Source organism: Peromyscus maniculatus, chromosome 4 (assembly GCF_049852395.1).
Source record: "Peromyscus maniculatus bairdii isolate BWxNUB_F1_BW_parent chromosome 4, HU_Pman_BW_mat_3.1, whole genome shotgun sequence".
Classification (NCBI taxonomy): domain Eukaryota; kingdom Metazoa; phylum Chordata; class Mammalia; order Rodentia; family Cricetidae; genus Peromyscus; species Peromyscus maniculatus.
In genome coordinates this window covers 45,875,344-45,896,003 of record NC_134855.1, presented here as the reverse complement: position 1 = coordinate 45,896,003, position 20,660 = coordinate 45,875,344, and the positions used below count along the sequence as shown (strand labels likewise).

Below are 20,660 nucleotides of genomic sequence, written 5' to 3'. Positions count from 1 at the left end.
CCTGACTTTGGGTTATTATTATGAAACATTGGTGGGGTACCCAGCTTCTATAGCATGTACACAAAGAAGATGGGCATGTGTGTGATTATTAACACTGTATGTCTGTGTGATGTACTAGAAATAATTATAGGGAAATTTGCCATCACCTATCTCATCTTCTTTAAGGGTAAGAAACTATAAGGCAGTTTGTGGAAGTGTGGTTTCTACATGTCTCCAAAGAAGAGGTTAAAATCTACACAGTCCTTTTCTTTAGACTCTAACATCCAGTTATCTGCTAGTGTATCTGTAGAGTGTATTAAGTCTTTCATTCATTACAAATACTTCCAAACTCTTTGTGACTGATTATTTCTCAAGGAAGATTATGAACATATATACCGGGTTGGAAATAGGGTACATTCAAGGAATCCCAAGTTTTCAGTCATGGATGAAATGATCACTATTATGGCTAGAATTACCTGCTACCTAACTACATGTAAGACAGCATTCCAGATGCCTACCTTCTTTACTGTACTCCTAATTGTGTAGAATAAATACTAAAGCTATTCTGACTTACAAATGGAAAAACAAATGAACAAAAAACCTCAAAACACCAAAGCTTACAAGTTAATTTGATTGGAATCACACTCCAATTTTTTATCCGAGTACGAATTCCAGTTTGTTTTATCTGATCCTGGAGGATCCTCATCAAATGACTGTTTAGCATAGCTAGGAATGAGAGAGAAAGTCCCCCAAATAAATTGACAGGTATATGTATTTTATTTTATGGTGTTTTACCTTATTCTGTAGCAAGTGTAAAATAATAAAATATTTTGGAAGAGATCTGCTAAAAACAGTTGTCAGGTTTTTAGTTAACTTAGAAACTCAGATTTTTATTTCTCACTTTCTTCATCCCTGCCACTGAAAAACTGTAAGTGTCTTCCAATTGTTACTGAGAGGAAACTGGGAGGGTATTGATTAATGTGAAGGAGGGTTCTTTTTCAGCCCACTGTCACACAGATCCTGAGTCTTCTCTTGAACATGGTTTTTCTTTGAGGATCAACAGACACTTCAAATAATGTCGGGGTTAAGGCCTGATAGTTAAAAAGATACTTGGTGACCACTGTAAGCAGGATATTGCTGGTTGTTGCATTTGTAAAAGGTGATGAGAGCTGTCTTGACAATAGCTTGTTACCTTAGGAAATTGCTGGAGTTGACCATACTGAGTCAGTGGGATTCTACTGAGGGTATTGCATGGGGGTAAAGGAAGCCTTGAGTCTAATCACTTGGCCACTTTACCTAAGAAATAACCCATGAATTGTAGAGTTGGGGAAAATATGACACCAGAATCTGCATGTGATGTCGTGTCTGGATGCTGGTGGCTGGTGGTCCAGAGATAGTAAAGCAGAGATGTAACTGGAGAAGTCCATAGGAAAACAAGCAGGCAGAACAAAGCAAGAGCCAGTGATTGGATGTCACAGCAGTTGATACAGTGTTCTTCAGCAAATTTCATGTACCCATTTCCTGGACATGACCTTAGGAGTCCAAGTCTCTTGATCCAAGTTTCTGAAAAGTGATGCTATGTAGACAAGAGAAGGAGATAGAAAATGTGATGTGCTAAGGAACTATAGCAAAATAAAAATCTGTCTTTTGATAGTTTGTTTTTTTTCTAAATCAGTGTTTGGATGCGTAGAGTAATAGATCTTATCTCCCAAAATTTCAGCAGCTAGCACAATAGAAACAGACTGTCACACCAGTCTCAGAGCTACATCAAACTTTTTTTTAAATAAATTAAACTGCAGTCTTGGTAATCTGCTTAACTCGTGAGTCCCCAGTGAGTTAAGTAGGGAAATAACTTTACTTTCAAATAGAAAATAGGAGTTTTTAATGTGAGTATTATGGAATTTGTATATCAGACATGTTGTCTAGCATACCTGACCACAAAATACTTGTGGGAGCCCTCTTCAAAATCTTATGCCTTGGTTTTCTTTGAAAAAATATATCTCTTTTCTAAAAAGTTCATGAGGATGCCTGCCCTGGGTGAGAGAGGGGACCGTTTTCCCTGACCCCTGGGTCTCTCACACCATTCCTCTGTGATAGGCATCAGTAAGTCAGAGCACACTGCAGCGGGAACTTGAAGACAGCTCTTCCGGCCCTGTGTGGAGAGCACGTCAATGTGCTGGCTGTTTGTTGGTCTGTGTTGTTTGCATGGAGAAGCCGGAGATCCAGAAAGTCAGACTCTGCTGGGAGCCGTGTCTGGTTTTAGAGCTCCTTGCAGAGGGACAGACAGACGGGAGGTCAGCCCTGGGAGAACGCTGATGGCTTCAGAAGGCCCCAAGTCACTCTCCCTTTATGATTTGATCACCCCACTTTGCGCCTGTCTTCCCCTGGAAGAAAAGTCTTTCTCTGAGAATGTTCAGATGAAATATTAGTCCCCTAAAAGGCTTAAAATGAATGTTTATTACCACAGCATGGGCTGTACCATTTGAAACTATCACATTGTAAATCATACTCAAGATCCAAGCCAGACTGGCCCTTTGACTGCATTAGCCAAACCGCTCAGTGGCAAGAGAGTGTGCTTTGCTTGCAGTATTTTTAGCAACGTCCAAATAGCCAAGAAGAACCTTTTTGTTTCTCAGAGTATTCTCTCTTTCTCTCTCTCTTCTCTCCTTTTCCCGAATGAAGATCAGAAAGAAAACGGTGAACTGTAAACATCAGAGACTAAAAGATACTTAATAATCTCACATTTACCCTTTTTCAGTCTGTACTTTCTGGGGTAAAAATGAAAATTTTAACTTTTTTTAGCCACTACTTCTAAACAGCTCGGTTGGCTCTCCCTTTCCCCTTTAGCGTCTTGAACACTGGGGACACTAAGTGCTACTGTCCTCTGTGACAGTTACGCCAAGGTTGGCTCTTCTGTGGAGACCTTGGGGCGCTCTGAGGTGTTCTAGGGTAGCCGAGTGTCTCCCATTCAGCTGAGGAAGTGAGCCATGGTACTTAGAAGACAGGTAAGGGCAAGAGGGCTGCACTGGAGCCACCTTCCAGATTGGTCCTTCGCCACACCATGTTTCAAGTGTGTGTCACAGGCATGCTCTAAAGCCACCTCTCCTCTGCACCTTGCCTGCAATGATGGCTTTCTCTTATTTGCTCAAGGAATAAGGGTTCTGTGAAATGTCAGCTTTCCTTCCTTGCAAATCACTCTGTAGCCACAGAGTGAATCTCTAGGGGAAGCTGTACTTGGGTTGCTGATGGGAACTTCATGCTTCCTGGGCTGATGTCTCATGATACATTTTGTCACTTTGCTGTCCTTCCCAATGTTTTCTTATGTAAGCAGCAGTTGGTGGGAAAGCCAGGTGGTGGTGGTGCACGCCTTTAATCCCAGCACCCGGGAGGCAGAGGCAGGCAGACTTTTGTGAGTTTGAGGCCAACCTGGTCTACAAAGCTAGTTTTAGGAAAGCCAGAGCTGTTACACAGAGAAACCTTGTCTTGAAAACAAAAACAAAAACAAAACAACAACAACAACAGAAATGGTTGGGGGAATCAGAGATCATAGTAGGAGCTGATAGTCATTTTGTCTAACTATTAAAATGCCAGGAAAAATGCTCATCATTAATAATTATAGCACTCTTTAGAACGTAAATTCCTGATGCCTGTTCTTCCTTAGCATTGAAATAAACAGTCAAGACTCTGATATGGCCACTCATTCCTATGTACTGTGCATTCCTTCTGGGTGAGTTGTATGAGACATACAACTTGGGCTTAAGAAGACATTTTAGACTTCAATAATGTGGAGATATAAATATGGCAAATACCAAATAGCTACACAAAGGAATGGATATTCGGGTAGTACAACTGAGAATAATATCATAGTATATTGAGTGTCAGTGTGATGAGGAGGGGTCAGCTGAGGCCTCTGGTGTGCTCTGAAGGGCTTGGAGCAAGGACCTCACCCGTTTTCCTTGAAAGCCAGCTGTTTTATGTATATATCCCTGCACAGCTCAGAAGAAAGGAGCCATATGAAAATGGAGTGGGTGAATATGGAGGCTTCTTGGGAACCCTACTCTAGGGAATGGGTGTCATGTGATTTGCTGTGATAATCCCAGCTGTGCTCTGCAGATCAAAAGGAAGAAGTGTGCAGAAGGTATCGTTTGGGGACTGACTGCATTATATTTTACAATGCAATTTTTTTTTTATTTATAATTTCTTTTGGGGGCACAGTTTAAGTTACAAATGAGTACACATTGGAGATCTATTATCTGAAATGCTTCAGACAAGAAGTAATTTGGATTTCAGATGATTTTAGACTTTGAAACATTCATATATAAATCTGTATGTAAGTGTGTAGATATACCATGAGATGTCTAAGGAGCAGACCCCAGGTCTGAACACAGAATTCACTTAGGTTTCCTAAATGTGTGCGGCATAGCCTGCAGGTAATTTTATACAACATTTTACCGCACCTGTGTTTTGACTCGAACCCATCAAATGATGACAGGTGTGGAATTTTCAACTTGTGATGTCACATGACTATTGGGAAAGTTTGAGACTTTGGAGTATGTTTTGGCATTTTGATTATCAGATGAGGAAGGCTCAACTGATAGTTCATTTTCTAAAATGAAATGGTGCCTTATACTCATCCTATAAACGCATGAGGATGCTCTTTGCACTGACTGCTTTTCTTATTTTTGCTATTGGAGAAATTCTCCTTCATTGTACTTGTTTTGCGTATTTACCAGGAAGGAATAAGTGATCTTTTATATTATTATAGTTACTCGAAAGGACCCTTCAAAATAGCTGCTTTATTTTGACAGCTGTTCAGATTGTTACCTGGTGGGACACTGAGATGTGAGTGGGTAGTTTGCCTAATGCCCTGTGGCATGTACCCCCCTCAATCTCCTACCATACTTCTTGTCTTCTGATCACAGATCACAGCTTGCATTTCTTTTCACATGGGCTAGACAAGTCTCCACTGATTCACCGTCCTGATAAATTCTCACTGGTTTTTACTGGCTGTTGTGTAGGTTTCATGAAGTGTATAATAATCTCAGCCCAGAATTTCTTCTCTTTATCGGAACCACCGGACCTTCTCTGCTGCCCTCTCTGTCTCCAAGAACGATCACCAGTTGCTCTTTTTAATAAAAGCCTTTTGGTCATAGTCCAGTATCTTATAAAAATTACTTAAGGACCAACCAAGCAGGCGCTCAGTGTCCCCATTTATGCTAGACTGGTTTTGTGGTGTTCAGTAAATCACCATATGTAAGGACTCCAGACTTATCACAGTGGCTTTGGATTTCTAGTTGCATATTGAGTGATAAGGGAAGGACACACATCTAATTTTTCTATCCTGTTCTCTACTCTGTTATTAGTGTTGAAGCTACAGAAAGGTCCATTAATTCTAAGATTGCCTTAAAGGGAGGTTATCTCTGCTGTTAAACTGACAACACCCTTGATGTACTCAACAGTATGCAAGGACCTTCCCCCATCCCTCAGAAGTCAGCAGTTTTATTTATACATCCCTGCATAACCCAGAAGACAGGAGCCATATAAAAACATTTTAACATATTGCACTGATGACCAAGGACTTTCCAATAGTCTCCCCTGAGAAGGGAATGATGATTATTTTTTTTATAAAGTACTGTCCTGTCTCCGACTTGAATGGTTGCTTTCTGCTTGCTAAAGCCTCATAGTAGTGCTCACATCTATTACTATTTTGAAAAAAATAACAATTATGAGTATGGGAATTATTCTATATAAAAACATCCTCACTCTGGGGGATTGGATTTCTTCACTGAATAATCTGCAGTCTCATGAGAAAAAAATAAAAAGAAAGAAATTAAAATCCTCTTACCTTAAAGTATACATAATAATGCTGCTGAGTGTCCAGGGTCAGAAACTGCAGGAAGACAGAAATCTTCAGGGAGGGAATGTACCATTCACACAGTAGATGAGGTCAGAAGCCAGGGCAGGGCCTGGAAAAGGGACTGTCGTTATGTGAGTGGAGGCCTGGGTCTCTGCCAGCAGTGGGAAATGCCTCTGCTGTGCTTTTGACTTAATCCTAAAGTATTGTTCCCATCCCTGCCAGGTCAGTTCTGCAAGGAGGATCTGCAGAGAGAATGTACATTGGCATTGCAATTCTGTTTTAGGATTTAAAGCAGCTTCAAAAGGATTTAATCAAATAGGAAAATATGTTTAGCTACATTTGGGGGTGGGGAGCTGTGGTTTTTTTTCCATATATGCACAGTTAATTGCTTCTGTTATTGTGGATTGCTTTATTTATTTTCAATTAAAAAATTAGAAGTCGTCAGTTTCTGGATTAGACTTGCTTTCATTAGTTATTGCTGAATGGTTTGGGCTTTTTTTTTCTATCAGTGACTAATGGATAGAACTCGGATTAATTAATTCCATTTGTTCCACCAACAGTTTGCCTTACTACTTAGGCATATGTCAAATGCTGGGCTGGAAATATTTTTTAAATAAACAAAACAAGTTAAATGCTGAAGGAGAGCATCCAGCTGGTTCTGAGTAGCAGCAGGCATTGAACTTTATTTTGTCTTCATAGCTAGGCTTCTAGTAATTGGAAGGTGAATGGGGGTGGACTTGGACAGTGAGTACAGGAAGTCAAAAGTAATAATTCTTAACCATGGAAGGATGACTGGACTTGAAAAATTAGAATAAATCACTAGTCACTCTCCAGCATTTACATTTGGGGTATACATTAGGTACAGCTTTTCTTTAATACAGGAAAACCCAGGCCCCTTCCTAAGCTCTCCCTTGAACTGTACCCCACCCCCCCACCCCCCACCCACCACCCCGCTAGAAACAGAAAGTGGGCTACAGCTTTCCTGTTCATTGTGAGTATATAGCAGGAGGGTGCGTTTCTGAGTATAGGCTGTATATGAAGGTGATTTCTGAAGAGCAAACTCTCCCATACATAGATACTCGCTCCCTACAGCCCCATCATCCTGACCCTGCCCCATCTGATAGAAACCCATCCCGTGGTCAAGGAAAAGAATGGAACTGCCATGAATGCTCAAAAGCGATTTCGCTTTTGCTTTCTGCTGATCACTCCTTGAAGTAATTAGAGGAGGTAGACACTGATTCAGACCAGGAGATATGAAGACCAGAGACATGACCCACCCCCCCCCAATAAAAACCATACCTTTAAACACAGAAGCCTCACAAGCTTCCATCCACAGTCTCCTTTGTAGGAAGTTACCCAGGAGCAATCCTGTTGGATTTTCACTTAGTGCCTGCTTTCTTGTCTCTGATTCCAGACTGCCAGGTCTCAGCCTGGATTCTGTACCGACTTTTAATGTTGATATGTCTTTGTGAAAACCTTGACTTTCTATTTGGAGTTCCTCTGGGGACCTGCACAGCACTCAGAGTGGTTATCTTTGCTTCTTATTATTGTGTTTTCAGAGGTTGAAAGCATCCCACCTGGGCCAGTTTGGAAGCCTTCTCTAAAGGATGCTGGTAGGCTTAGACATAAATTCAGTATAAGATCATGGCAGTGCTCTTTCACGCCACATGTATTTGAGAATATACTAGTTACTACAAATGAAGGTGTAAACAGTGAACAGGGTAAGAACAATGTTTTCAAATTGTGTTATTTTGAACTGGGCAAGATGTGCTTTTTAGTAGGGAGTTTTGCCGTCTTCTTGGAAACTGGTGTGTGAATAATAGCCTGGACAAAGGAGATTGATGTGACATATCCTAGAAATATCCAGAGGAAGCTGAAGTTGAGCCAACATTGACTGCATGTGTGAGAAATGAACGGTTTATTTCTACCTTGCCATTTTCAAAGGAAGATATGAAGTAACTCCTCATACAGAAATATAAAGTAGGAGATATTCAAGATGAATATAGCATGCAAATGTAAACATCTCTTGAGAAGAGAAAGAGAACTGGTTCAGGAAAAAGTTGTGCAATTCCAGTCACTGTGAAGGAAACTGCCTTGCCTCGTTAGCAGCTGGGAAATTAGGATTATCTCAATGGGTTTCCTCTCCCGGTAAAAGAAACCTGCAAGATTAAAACTGAACAGAGGCAAACTTTTGCTTGAAACCAAATTCAAGATGAGTGCAATTCGTGGTCCTATCCATGAAGAATTCTGGATAACAGCACAGACCTTGGCCTACGGTATTTCTTTCAAGGAGTGAAAAAAAGGTTCTTAAAAAGCATTTTTTTAGATTGAACTTCTTTAGAAGCCAAGGGCTTGTCTTCATCGATTTATAGCATCACGTTAGTTCTTCGGGGACTAAAGCAGGTTCTTGTCTATTTTATTACCTGTGATCAGCTTTGAGAAGAGAGCCCTGAGCTTAGAATAAAGGAAATTCCTTTGATAGGGAAAGGGTAGCAGTTAGTATACAAGAAGAGATCTGACAGCCACCAACGGTGCTGTGAGCTGTGTGTTGCTTGGGAAACGTTCTCATGTTTACACATCATATGAGCAATTAGAACAGTGACCATTCTTAGGAAAATTGAAGAATCTGACTTTGATTTCACCCGGAGAAAGGGGATCCCACTTTGCACATGTCACAAAGAATTTAGAGATAGGTCATGCAGTTTTTCAAAAAGAGAAGCCTGAAGTACTTCTCCCTAGAACTCAGTGTAGGTCATACCTGTAAACCATACAATATAGACGAGACTTTACCTGAGAAATCACTTCTCACGCAGAATGGAACAGCAGCTTGCTGTCCACAGACCTAAGTTTATTCTTTGGAACTTCATTCTAAATATATCTCCAATGATTTGGCTGCAAGGAAGAAAGGACTGCATGATTTTGTTCTAATTGTACAAGTGTCTACCACAGTGTGCCTAGATCCAGCATTTGAATAATTGAGCATGGTGAAGAACACACTCTGAAGTCTGAGGTGATCCTGGACATGCCAGCTAGCATCTTTACATTCCAGGTCTTCTCATCAGACTTCATCTCCCTGGGCTCAAGGCCCAGTGCTGGATTATTGTTTATGGGTATCCTCTGAGCCTAAGTGTAGTTCCCAGTGCAGGGAGGTCCTAAATACTTGCTGTTGAAGATAAATTAGGAGTTGGAGAGTGGGGCCATTTGGTGAAGTGCTTGCTGTTCAAGCAGGAGAACCTTTCTCTGGCTCCCCCCGAGTCCGTGTAGAAGCCAGGGTTGACAGCCTGTGCCCGTCATCCCAGCATTGGGAGGTGGATATAGGAAGTTGCCTGAAGATCACTGTCCTGTCAGTTTAGCCAAATAATCTAGCTCAGTGCTTCTCAACCCTTGTGGGGCTGGATGGCTCTTTCACAGGGGTCTCCTAAGACCATCGCAAAACACAAATACTCACATTACAATTAATAACAGTAGCAAAATTACGGTTATGTGGTAGCAATGAAAATAATTTTATGGTTGGGGTCACCAGAACATGAGGGATGGTATTAGGACGTTTGAGAGCCACTTATCTAGCTGTAGGTTCAATGAGAGACACTGTCTAACCAGCAAATGGAGAGGAATCAAGGAAGATAACTATGTCAACCTCTGGTCTCCACATGCATGCAGGTGTGCACTCACACCCACATACAGGAACACACAATATATATACACACTTACACATACAAAAAAAGGTAGATGGGCACAGCTTCTTAACTTCCCTACATGTTATTTGAAATGGGCATGGCACTACAATATTTTAAAACCAAGGTACTAGTTAGATGTATTTAATGAAAAGGAAATTGGAAGATGCTCCTTTGAAAGTCCAGTGTGACAGGGGGAGGTGTGTTAAGACATGTATCATCCACCCAACTTCTATTATGCATAAAGTCTACAGAATAGTAAGCATAGGATCTGTGTCACATAGGATCTGGTGCACAGCCGTGTGTAGTAAAAAGAGAGTTGTCGTTACCCTGTTCAGTTCAGTGAGTGTGTTTAAAGTGTGTACTCAACAGCGAAGTGGTGCAGTATCAGCTGCCAAGAGAAAAGAACCCTTAGCAGTTGGCAGAGAAGATGGACACACGCAGACGGTTTTAGTCTGATGAGTTAAGTCCTTGATAATCCAGATTTGCAAAACTAGAAACATTTTCTCAGTGAGTGGAAGGCGCTTTTATGTTTTTAAACCTTAGCTCAGTTATCTGGGTCTTTCAAAAGTCTTCATTGCTCAAATGACGATAAGTCTTTGTAATCCAGTTTGATGCATTTTTTTTTTGAGAATACCACCCCTCTTTATAAAAGCAATGCATGTTCCCTACAGGAAATTTACAAAGCGTACAAAGCTATAAAAAAGAAAATGGCTACCCATCAGGCCATTTCTCAGGAATAAATGCTCACAACATTTGAATGTATTTTCTCCTTTTCCTTTTACACTGGGAATCTTTTTTAATTATTCCAATTATACTGCGTATGCAGTTTTGTACTTTGCTTTTTACACTTAGCATTATGCCATAGCCATTTTCGAATGTCATTAGAAATTGTTTCTATAAACAAAACTTTAATAGCTGCATACTATCCTATCGTGTGGTTATTTTGCTGCAATTTATTAGACTATCTTCTCATCATTGGAGGTTTAATTTGGTTCCAGATTTGTACTGCCATAAACAGTGCTCTAAATACTGGCTTTATATAGAAAATTGTCAATTTTTTAGTTTATTTCACATAACAAATTCATTGGTGTAGAATAGGGTCAAGGAATATAACCTTATTAAATTTTTTGGAAACACATTGCCACATGATCCCGTCAAAAGGGGTATTGGTTTATACCCATGATGGCTGTGAAGAAAGGTCTATAGGATGTATCCTTAACAGCCTTTTACGTCTGCTGTTGTCATTTTGCAGTTTTTGCTCATTCAGTTTGGTAGATTAGCCAGGAATGATAAAACTTTGTAGCTTGCATTTTTTGCTAAGCCAAATCTTAAAGTCCTCAGGTGGACAGATCGAGGAGGCCGGGAAAAGACCTTTGGGTAGTTAATGAGTTTCCAATCCCCTGAAATAATTCACTCTATATTTAAAAATAGAGGTCTTTTTTAAAAGTTAAATTCGCTTTAAAAAGTATACATAAAATTGTACACATACTTGTGAGCAAATTGATGTTTCTATTATTACTCTAAAAGAATTCATGCCGTGTCCCCAAATGTGACATTATCTAAACAAGGCAAGCCTGAAGTTTCCTCTTGAAATGAAAATGTTTATTATAAAGCAGAGAAGCAAATTAAGTTATCCTGGAGTACTCTGAATTTATCCTTTAAGAATGAAATGTTATGGTATTGCCTGTTCATCTTACCCCTTTTTCCTTGCCTCTCTGTGAAGACTCCTACCTAGGATATACACACACACACACACACACACACACACACACACACACACACACACACACACTCTACCAGTGGTGACTAGAGTCTTGCTGCCAGGTTTCCTGTAGAAGACACAGTTGATGTCTGAGAGTCACTCAGGTAGGTGAATGCCAACCACCAGGGAGATGCCCAGGTGACTCTGAAGAACATCCGCCTCCTCTATTAACATCTTTGCTCCTAAACCTGTCTGGTTATATGACTGATTGCCTTGCTCCCACCAAAGCGGGTTACACCCATTTCCGGAAGAGCTGTTGGTCCACTGCTGTTTTCTCATTTCTACAGCCACAGTGAAGACACACTGAATATACTGGACTTGTCTGACATATGGAAATACTCAGTCACGTGCCCACTTTGTTTCCAAAAGTGCAAGGTTACATGTTTCTGACTCTGATGGAGTCCTGCATTATAACCACTTAATGATTAAAGGTGACACAAGTGAGTGAATTTGGGGGATGTGTGTCAATCTTCCCCTCTTGTTACATCATCTTCCACCCCAGGCTCCATTGCCTGTATAAGCTCAGTCTACAGTTTGGGGATTGCAAAAACAACCCTGATTGGAGCTGTACCAGCAGAAAAGTTTGGTTCTTGGCCAGCCTGTCCTTGTCTGTCTTAATGGAGGAAATCTGCAAAGTAGCTTTGAATTTCCTCAGCTCTCTTTCCCTCAGTTTAGTAATTTAATAGACTCGGCTTTTCCTTAAGCTAAGCATTCATTTGCTGGTTGATGCCAGGCACTGTGAAGGTTCAGAATTGCTGCTTGGTTCAAGTATTAGCAATTCTCTTTAAGAAATGTGTATATTTAAGGAGAAGACAGCTTAACATAGAAGTGGCATCATGAGTGTATGATGGAGTAGAGATTTTGTTAGGTTCTAATGTCTGAGGTAAGCACTGTCTTCAGGACCAAATGCCAGTACCTGATGCACATCTGCTTTCTTTCTATCTCTGAATTCTATGATTGGCCATAACTCATTGAGTAGTACACTGTGCATTTCTTCATTCCTTTTGTGTGTTCTCAAACCTAGAACATTTCCATGTGTCTTGTACATATTTTTTTTTATTTTTTTTTTTTATTTTTTTATTTTTTGGTTTTTCGAGACAGGGTTTCTCTGTGTAGCTTTGCGCCTTTCCTGGAACTCACTTGGTAGCCCAGGCTGGCCTCGAACTCACAGAGATCCGCCTGGCTCTGCCTCCCGAGTGCTGGGATTAAAGGTGTGCGCCACCAACGCCCGGCGTGTCTTGTATATATTTAAGCTGAACACACTAGTTTCTGTTTTCCTTATTTTTAATTCACTTACTATCATGACAGCTATCTTAACTTCCTAGATAGGTTTGACCATGTCTACTTAAGTGCATGGTTTCTGTTTTATTTTGTTGAAGTTTGAAGAATTAGGTTTGATATGTATTTTCACTTGTGGTATTGTGTAAGAAGAAACCAAGGAACAACTGAGAGACCCTTTGCTTTCAGAAAACACCCATTAGCATATTTCAGGTTTAAATAGTAGTTATATTTTTTCTTACTATCATTGTTCTAAAATTGAAAGGAACTAATAGGGAAGAAAAACCTGATTTCAGATTGTTAAATGAAACTAAATTGCGGATTTTATTTATTTTTTTATAGACATAATTTATTACATATAATATATAGTTGGTGGTTTGGGGGATGAACGCAGGGCTTTTTGCATGTATAGCAAGTGTTCTGCCACCGAGTCAGAACTACAACCCATGAATTGTCTTCGTGGGCCAAGCAAAGCAAACCCACCATCACAAGCACCCTTATTTCTGTCTTTTGAGGCTCCCCCACTGCAGAAATCTTTTTTCATTTACAGCCAGTCAAAGCCATGAACATCCATTCTGGTCGTAGGAGGTTTCAAGGCCAGACTTAATCACAGGCAGCTTTGATACCAGCTCCAGCCCTTTCAAATACACAGCTGCTTGGCAGCCAGGCCCACACTCTAGTTCATAAAAAGCCTTTCAGGTCATTTAAAAATGTTTTATTAATGGGCACATCAACAGGATAAAGGAGGTCAGTATGCTAAAGTGCACATAAAAATGAGAATTGTTTTTTTTTCCTTCCCACTTGGCTCAGCAGGAGATCCTATTAGCGCTCTAAAAAGTTATATAATTAGCATGGCGCCCGCTGCTCATTTGGTGAGCCAAACAGATTCCTAATGTTGAGAGTACAAAACATGTAAATGTCATCTTCATACACTCCATGCTGTCACTGATAGCCAAGAGTGATTCTGAGTGACAGACCCATAATAGCAGTGATGATGAGACTCACAATTAACGAGCAGTCGGAGTGTGGAGTACTCTTCCTTCAGGCAATTCTGAGTGCAGAGAGGCTCAGGAGGGTGAACAACACAGCATCAGTGACATGTGTGCACCTCTTGTGGTGCACATTAAGAAAGTCAATAGGAGTGGCCACATCATGGACCTGGGTGCTGTTCTTGCATCTCCCGGCGATTCCCCTAAGCTGACAGGCAGGAGCCCATACTTGAGCCATGTTTAGGAAATACACATTTCCAACTTTGGTCATGGAACTAGAGTCTTTGATTTGAGCAGATGAAGCCACGTATCTACATCAGTTACATTTACAGAAGGAAGCATGAGTTGGAGTATCAGGAGGCTTCCCTGACTGGCATGGGTTTATTTTACACTCTCATCATACTCAGTCTCAGGTCAGCTCCAACCCGTGCTGCTTTCAGAGGCTGTGCTGGAGACTCGTGTCATTTCCATCTACAGAGAATCAAGTCCCACTTATTAAAAACTTTTGTGACCTTTTAGAAGATACAGCCCTGCCCATCCATGAAATGTTGCATTTATGCTATGGAAGCTGTGGAGGACTCAGTGGAGGTTTGACATCTATACTTGCTCGGGTTGGGTGAAGGATGATATATTAGTTACCTTTCTCATTACTGTGACAAAATGTCAAAAAAAAAAAAAAAAAAAAACTACTTAAGGAAGTGTTTTAGTTGCTTTCAAACTGCTATGACAAAGCACTATGACCAAAGTGACTTACAAAAGAAAGCATTTAGTTAGGGGTGGTTTACAGTTTCAGAGGATGAGCCTGTGACCATCATGGGGAGCATGGCAATCATGGCACTGGAGCTCACATCTCATGTATAAGCAAGAGGTGTGGGGGGGGGGCGGTGTAACTGGGAATGGTGTGGGCTTTTGAAAACTCAAAGCCTATACCCAGAGATACACCTCCTCCAACAAAGCCACACCTCCAAATCCTTCCTAAACAGTTCCACCAATTTTAAACCAAACATTCAACTATATGAGCCTGTGGAGGCCATTTTCAATCAAACCACCACAGGAAGGAATCGATTATTGGGTGCACAGTTTAAGGGATGCAGTTCTTAATGGCAGGAAGGGCATGGTGGCTAGGACGTGAGATGATTGGAATTCCTTGCATCCATCGTGAGGAGGCAGAAAGAGACACATGCTGGTGTCCAGCTCACACTCAGGGGGAGCCTTCCCTCCTCAGTTAAACCTCTCTGGAAATATCACCACAAACTTATCCAGAGGTGTGGTTCCTAGGCCAGTGATGTTGATGCCAGTGATGTTGACATTGAAGGCCCACCATTCAAGATTTGACAGGACTAGGGACCCACCATTTAGAACTCGGTGGCTAAACACTGTGTTGGTCTTGCTTGACTCTCTTTAGCTGTTGCAGAGTGGATGAGTGTCCTTGCCTGTCCACACCTTCTCTAATAAGACCTTCCCGTATATTATGCTGTGAGTGGTTGCCTCACTGACCGTCTCTACAGTGATGTAGAAATGAAAATACTGAACGTGGAAAACTGACCCAGATTCCCTAGGGCTCAGTTATTAGCTCTTGTAAGAACATATTTTTGCTCTCCTCCAACTTCTCTTAGAACCAGGCCAAAGCTTTTGAAGAGAAGTTAGGAGAAAGGGAGAAGAAGCACTACTACAGAGGCGCACGCCTCTATTTCCTGTACACTAGTCACACTTCTGTGCATATGACTGACCATCCAGTAGCTCTTTGCACACATGAGTTTTAGAACCACAAATAATGGCATTTCTGACTTACTGTGTGTACCCGAGTGCTGACTAGTCTGTAGCTGGTATATCCTGAATTTTGCTCAGAATGCGCCTACCATCCCCAATGTTGGATTTCGACTCTGCCCCTGTCGGGACTCTGACTTGTGCGGCAATTTAAGTGCCTTTGGCAGAGGAAATTTTTGTTGTTGGTATTAATTGGGTTGTTTCCATTTGGCCGTGTATATACTTAGGAATGTTGTCAAGTGTGTTTTGCATTTCATGTAATGCCATGCAGCAGGAAAGGGTTAGTGTTACACCCATTGAATTTAATCAATTCAATTTTGAAAATACTTACTGAGAATTTACCCATGTGCCAGGTCCAGCTGTTCACACTGGGGCCTTTACTGCACATCATAAGTGCCCCACTGACCCTGCTTTTAGAGCATTATTGAGATGACCCATACCTTTTCCTTGATGGACTTACTATCCCTCTGTCTTTCTGGTGGATATTCAGTCATTTGCCTTCTTTAATCAAATACTTCTCATGAATTAAATTAAAGTTGACAGTGAATCAATGATTATTTCATTTTGTCTGAAACTGATAGAGAGGAGCTCTGCCTTCCATCTAACTACCTGTGAAGGAGCCCTCTTGGCTGTGCTGTAGAAACTCTCTCCCTGCCAAGTCCCAGGGCACTGGTCTTTAGTGCCTTCTTGAAAGCACAGCTATGAATTTCCTGTAACTAGGCAAATAGTGCACCGTCTGCAGAGTGTCCAGCATATGTAGCTCTGTGGAGTAAGAATGCTTATATATTCTATCTGGCCTCTTTAATTAGATTTTTCTTGAGTCAGAAGGCCAGGAAATCTAAGCTAATAGAAAAAGTACTAGAGTTTAACAGCCTGGATATACTGACCACTCACTCACAGATGCATTATGATAGAAACTGTTGGACATATCTTCTTTAGTGATCCTCATGTAAGAAGACATTACCTCTAGTTCTTAGTTTCAGTACTTGTCATACGGTCATACACATGAGAGATACTGTTTGCTTTAAAACTTGGTGTTGAGTGTGTGTGTGTGTGTGTGTGTGTGTGTGTGTGTGTGTGTGTGTGTGTGTGTGATGCTGATCAAAGAAATGAACAAAAAAACAAGTGAGGAAAGATTTATTTCAGTTCACAGTTTCATAGAGTTTTAGCCCATAGTGAACAAGAGTCCACCCTAACCCAGCCTTCTGACAGGTGTGGGTCCGAATGCTCTCTGTGTACAGCAACTTAGTATATGTCCAGAAGCACTATGTTTATCCCATGCAGCTGGGTAAATAGCTGTTTGATGACACAGTTTCAGGAAAGTCCAACTTAAGGCTTTACATTGGCTTCACCCAAGAGTCATCCACACTAGACTGAGTGTGTGCTTATTACAGGCCATTTCCCTGTGATGGATCAAAAGTAAAAACACTTGCTTGTTTTAATATCATTAGTACAATTGTTTTAAAGCAAGGGGGGGTCTTCTAATCAAGGTATGGATATTACTTATTAATTAATCCTTCATAATTTTTCCTTTATTGGGTTGGTACTTTAGTGTAACTTAAAAGTGATCATATTTCCTTTTATGCATGCTAACTTTTTATGTAGCTTCCCTTTGATTTTTTTAAGCACATGAGATAATACTGAATTTAGTGAAATTAAAAAAGTTAATGCAGATTTCTTGTTCCTGCTAGCTAATTTTGAATTCATTGTCCATTCATTTCATATACTGTTGTAGCTTTACTACAATTCCCTGGGATACATTCCTTTTGTTGTTGTTGTTGTTGTTGTTGTTGTTGGAGATAGGGTCTCATGTAGTTCAGGCTGGCCTTGAACTCATGATCCTTCTGACATAGCTAGGATTACAAGCAGCCCCAACCACGCATGGTAGCTGCACTTAAAACTTGTAAGTGCAGAATGATCTCTTCTCTGTTCTAGATGCAGACTGTTTGAAAATTCAGCTGGGGACATTCTCCAGGTTTTTAACCAGACAGGCCTGGAGCCCATTGGAAGCTTAGACATTCTGCAATATATGTTCCTTACATGTTCAGGAACGTTTATAATGTCATTGCTCAAGAGTCACCCAACCTGGACTGGAAATGCCTTTGCTTATAAAACATTACATTGAAATAGATCGGCAGGGAAAATACCTGCACATTTTCTTAGTTGCTCACAACAGAATGCTGCCTGTTTCCCATGGATGTTTCACCCACATGAAACATCTGTGTTCCGTCAGTACCTAGGAAATCAGGACCCCTTCACATACCGGTCAGAGACTGCAGCCCTGAAATTGCTCCATGCAGCACTTGGTAAACGTGCTCTGGGGCCCCAGAAAGAGAGCTTGGGATAGGCTATCCTTTTTTCCTGTACTCTGCAGGCTTCCTCTGTGAAGGTAAATCATCAGGAAACAATGTACCTTGGCTGTATTATTTCAGCTTCTAGCAGAAATGCCATCACTCAAGGAAGATTTAATATTGTGCCTGCGGCAAGTGGAAGGAAAAATGTGCATCTTTTGCTCCATATGGTTGAAGACATTTATATGAAAAAAAGTTTCTGTCTTTTACAGAATAGAGTTGAAGATATTGTTAGGTGTCCCTGATAAAAGAGATTCCATAAAAAATTTCTACTTGAAATTCATGCCAAGGGAAAGAAATCCACCCTGCATGTTTCTTTGCTGGAAAAGTAAGAATTGCACCATGCAGGTCTCCCTTTGCCTGCCTCAGCAACAAGCCAGACAAGACTGATTTCAGTACTCAGCTGGGGCAACCAGCATCTCAAGTAGATGGTGATATCACATTTTTTTTCTTTATGTAATTTCTGTTTAATGATTAGTCAATTCATTTATTTGTTTTGTGGCTAAACTTGGAGCCTATGCCATTTGTAGGCAAACTCTCTACCACAGATCCCTGCCTTCATCTTCTATATGTTTAATAACTAAATGTTCATGATACATTCTGCTTACTTTTGAAATGAGCAAAATTGATTTTCTAAAGAGTAGACAAATAAAATGGTACTTGTGCTAGCTAGGATTTGTGGTGGTTCATGCCTTAAATAAGTAAACGTTTTAAAAAAGCTATGCTCCTCCTGGAATCCCTCACTGCTCTATCAGCTCTCCTCCCTCCCAGCCCACCTCACCAGTCTGCATAATTACCCCGACTGTGATAGGATGTCTCAGTTCCAAGGGGACATTCATTAACTCTGCCTTCGAGGCCCCTTTACATCTTTAACGTGAAGGACTTAGCATGCTGGCTTGCAAGCCTAATGCATTGACGAGAAACATTTATAACCCGAACAGTGATGGCTGATTTGTCTGAATTAGACCTAATGTGACCTTTACTTTTAGGCACGGCTGATGGTGATGTGAGTTGCTCTCTACTGCCCTCGGCTGATTTCCAGAAGGGCATGTGCAGGGGCTTCCTCCCTACTAGGCACACTGGACTGTTTCTTCCTAGAGTAAAACTAAGTTTACTCTTTCAGCCCACTCCAGGGTCTGCTCTGCCAGCTGGACAGCAGTCAGCTTTCCTGAGACAACTCCTCCTCCATTTCTGATTCAGGGTAGAAATGAGTTCAGTGCACATTATCCACATGCTGAAAAGACTACTTACCACAGTGAAAATAGACTTTTGTAATCTCGTCAGGAAGAAGTATTTACAGGATAATCTATTCTTTTGTGATTTATCATCGCTGAGACAAAACCTGATTTTGTGCTGTGTAGGTGAAGCATTATTAAAATTTTATGTGTTCTGCTATGAAGTAAACAAGGCAGAGTGTTACTACGTGAAAGTTCTGGATGGTAGATAAACAAGTGCTTGTTTTATTTCTCTTTATATCTTTCTATATATTGAATTTTTTTCCCATGATTTTAGAAAGTATTATATAGTAGAGAGAGCAGAGTTGAGGTTCAAAGGTGGGAGAGAAGAAATGACTGTGCTCTTAGCCTGGTGACTACTGGGGCAGTAAAGGAGACAGTCTCACTTAGTTTGGATTACCTCTGGATGAAAGCTACTTTTTGGAGGTGATCGGATGTTTAGGTGACTGTTTGCTAGGTCTCAGCACTGTAAGATCTGTCTAGAGTTTCTATGTGTGTAGCTCGCATGTGGTCATTAGCCATGGCAAAGCTATGGACTGTGGGGTCAGTATGGACTGTCAATCTAAAGCTATCCTCCACATTGTAGAATGGCTGCCTGGAAGCAGTTGAGACTTGAGATGGGGTCTTGCAGAAAAGTCTGCAGACAACTAGTACTTCAGAATATAGTCTATGAATACATCAAGATACTACTCTGAAAAACACTATGTGTAGTGTGATGGGGGAACATACGTATAGTGTGGTTGTGTAGGTGGTTTGTGGATGTGTGTGGTGTTTGTGTTTGGTGTATGTAGTTGTGTGTGTGTGTGTGTGAGAGAGGGGGGGTAATGCTCTTGTTTTGTTGTTATTAAAGAGACCAGTGTGGTTATCTGATGTGTTTGATGTTGGCTTATGAGATGCTTTATGGATCAGTCTACACAAAATATTTGAATACTACCAGTCTATATTTTCTAAGCCAAGGTCATATTTCTGGGTAAAAGGAGATATGTCGTGAAATATAGTTTAAGATGTGGTACATTGTTTATGCTGTGGAATATTTGTTTAATGATGCAAAGATATGTTGCATTCTTTTCTGTTATATTTGTTTAACTCTGTGAAGCTGTGTTGCTTTGCCTGTCTAAAACACCTGATTGGTCTAATAAAGAGCTGAAAGGCCAATAGCTAGGCAGGAGAAAGGATAGGTGGGGCTGTCAGGCAGACAGAATTAATAAAGGAATAGAAGAGAGAAGAACAAGAAAATGAGAAGGAAAAGAGGACACCAAGGACCAGCCACCCAGCCACTCAGCCAGCTATGGAGTAAAATGGGGAAAAGGGTATATAGAATAGAGAAAGATAAAAACCCAGAGGTAAAATGCAGACAGGATAATTTAAGAAAAGCTAAGTAGAAACAAGCCAAGCTAAGGCCGGGCATTTATAAGAAAGAATAAGTCTCCATATATTTTTGGGGAGCTGGGCTGCAGGTCACCTAAGAGCAAAGAGTAAGGAAACCAATACAGAGATATAATGCTGAAATTAATTTTAACCTTTAGAAGTCCCACTAGTTTGTTTGTTTGTTTGAAGACTGTTTTGTGATAACTTAATGCAAGGGCAAGCCTGGGTAGGAATGGTAGGATACTCAGTTATTTCTCACATTCCTGGAGCATATGCTACCTGGGACATGGGGGTATGTATGTATGAGAGGACTTGGAACTTGAGCAGATCTTTGAGGATAATACTGAGAGGTACAGCAAGGGTTCTCAACCTTATTTCTGTTACAGTGTCTCACTGC

At 40.8% G+C, this 20,660-nt stretch overlaps 1 protein-coding gene across 6 annotated transcripts in view; it reads left to right on the top strand.

The window, feature by feature from the left end:
• Window positions 1–20,660, top strand: part of Stk39 (serine/threonine kinase 39) — a 276,759-nt gene that overhangs the window by 186,963 nt on the left and 69,136 nt on the right. The gene's annotated exons all lie outside the window — the stretch shown is intronic.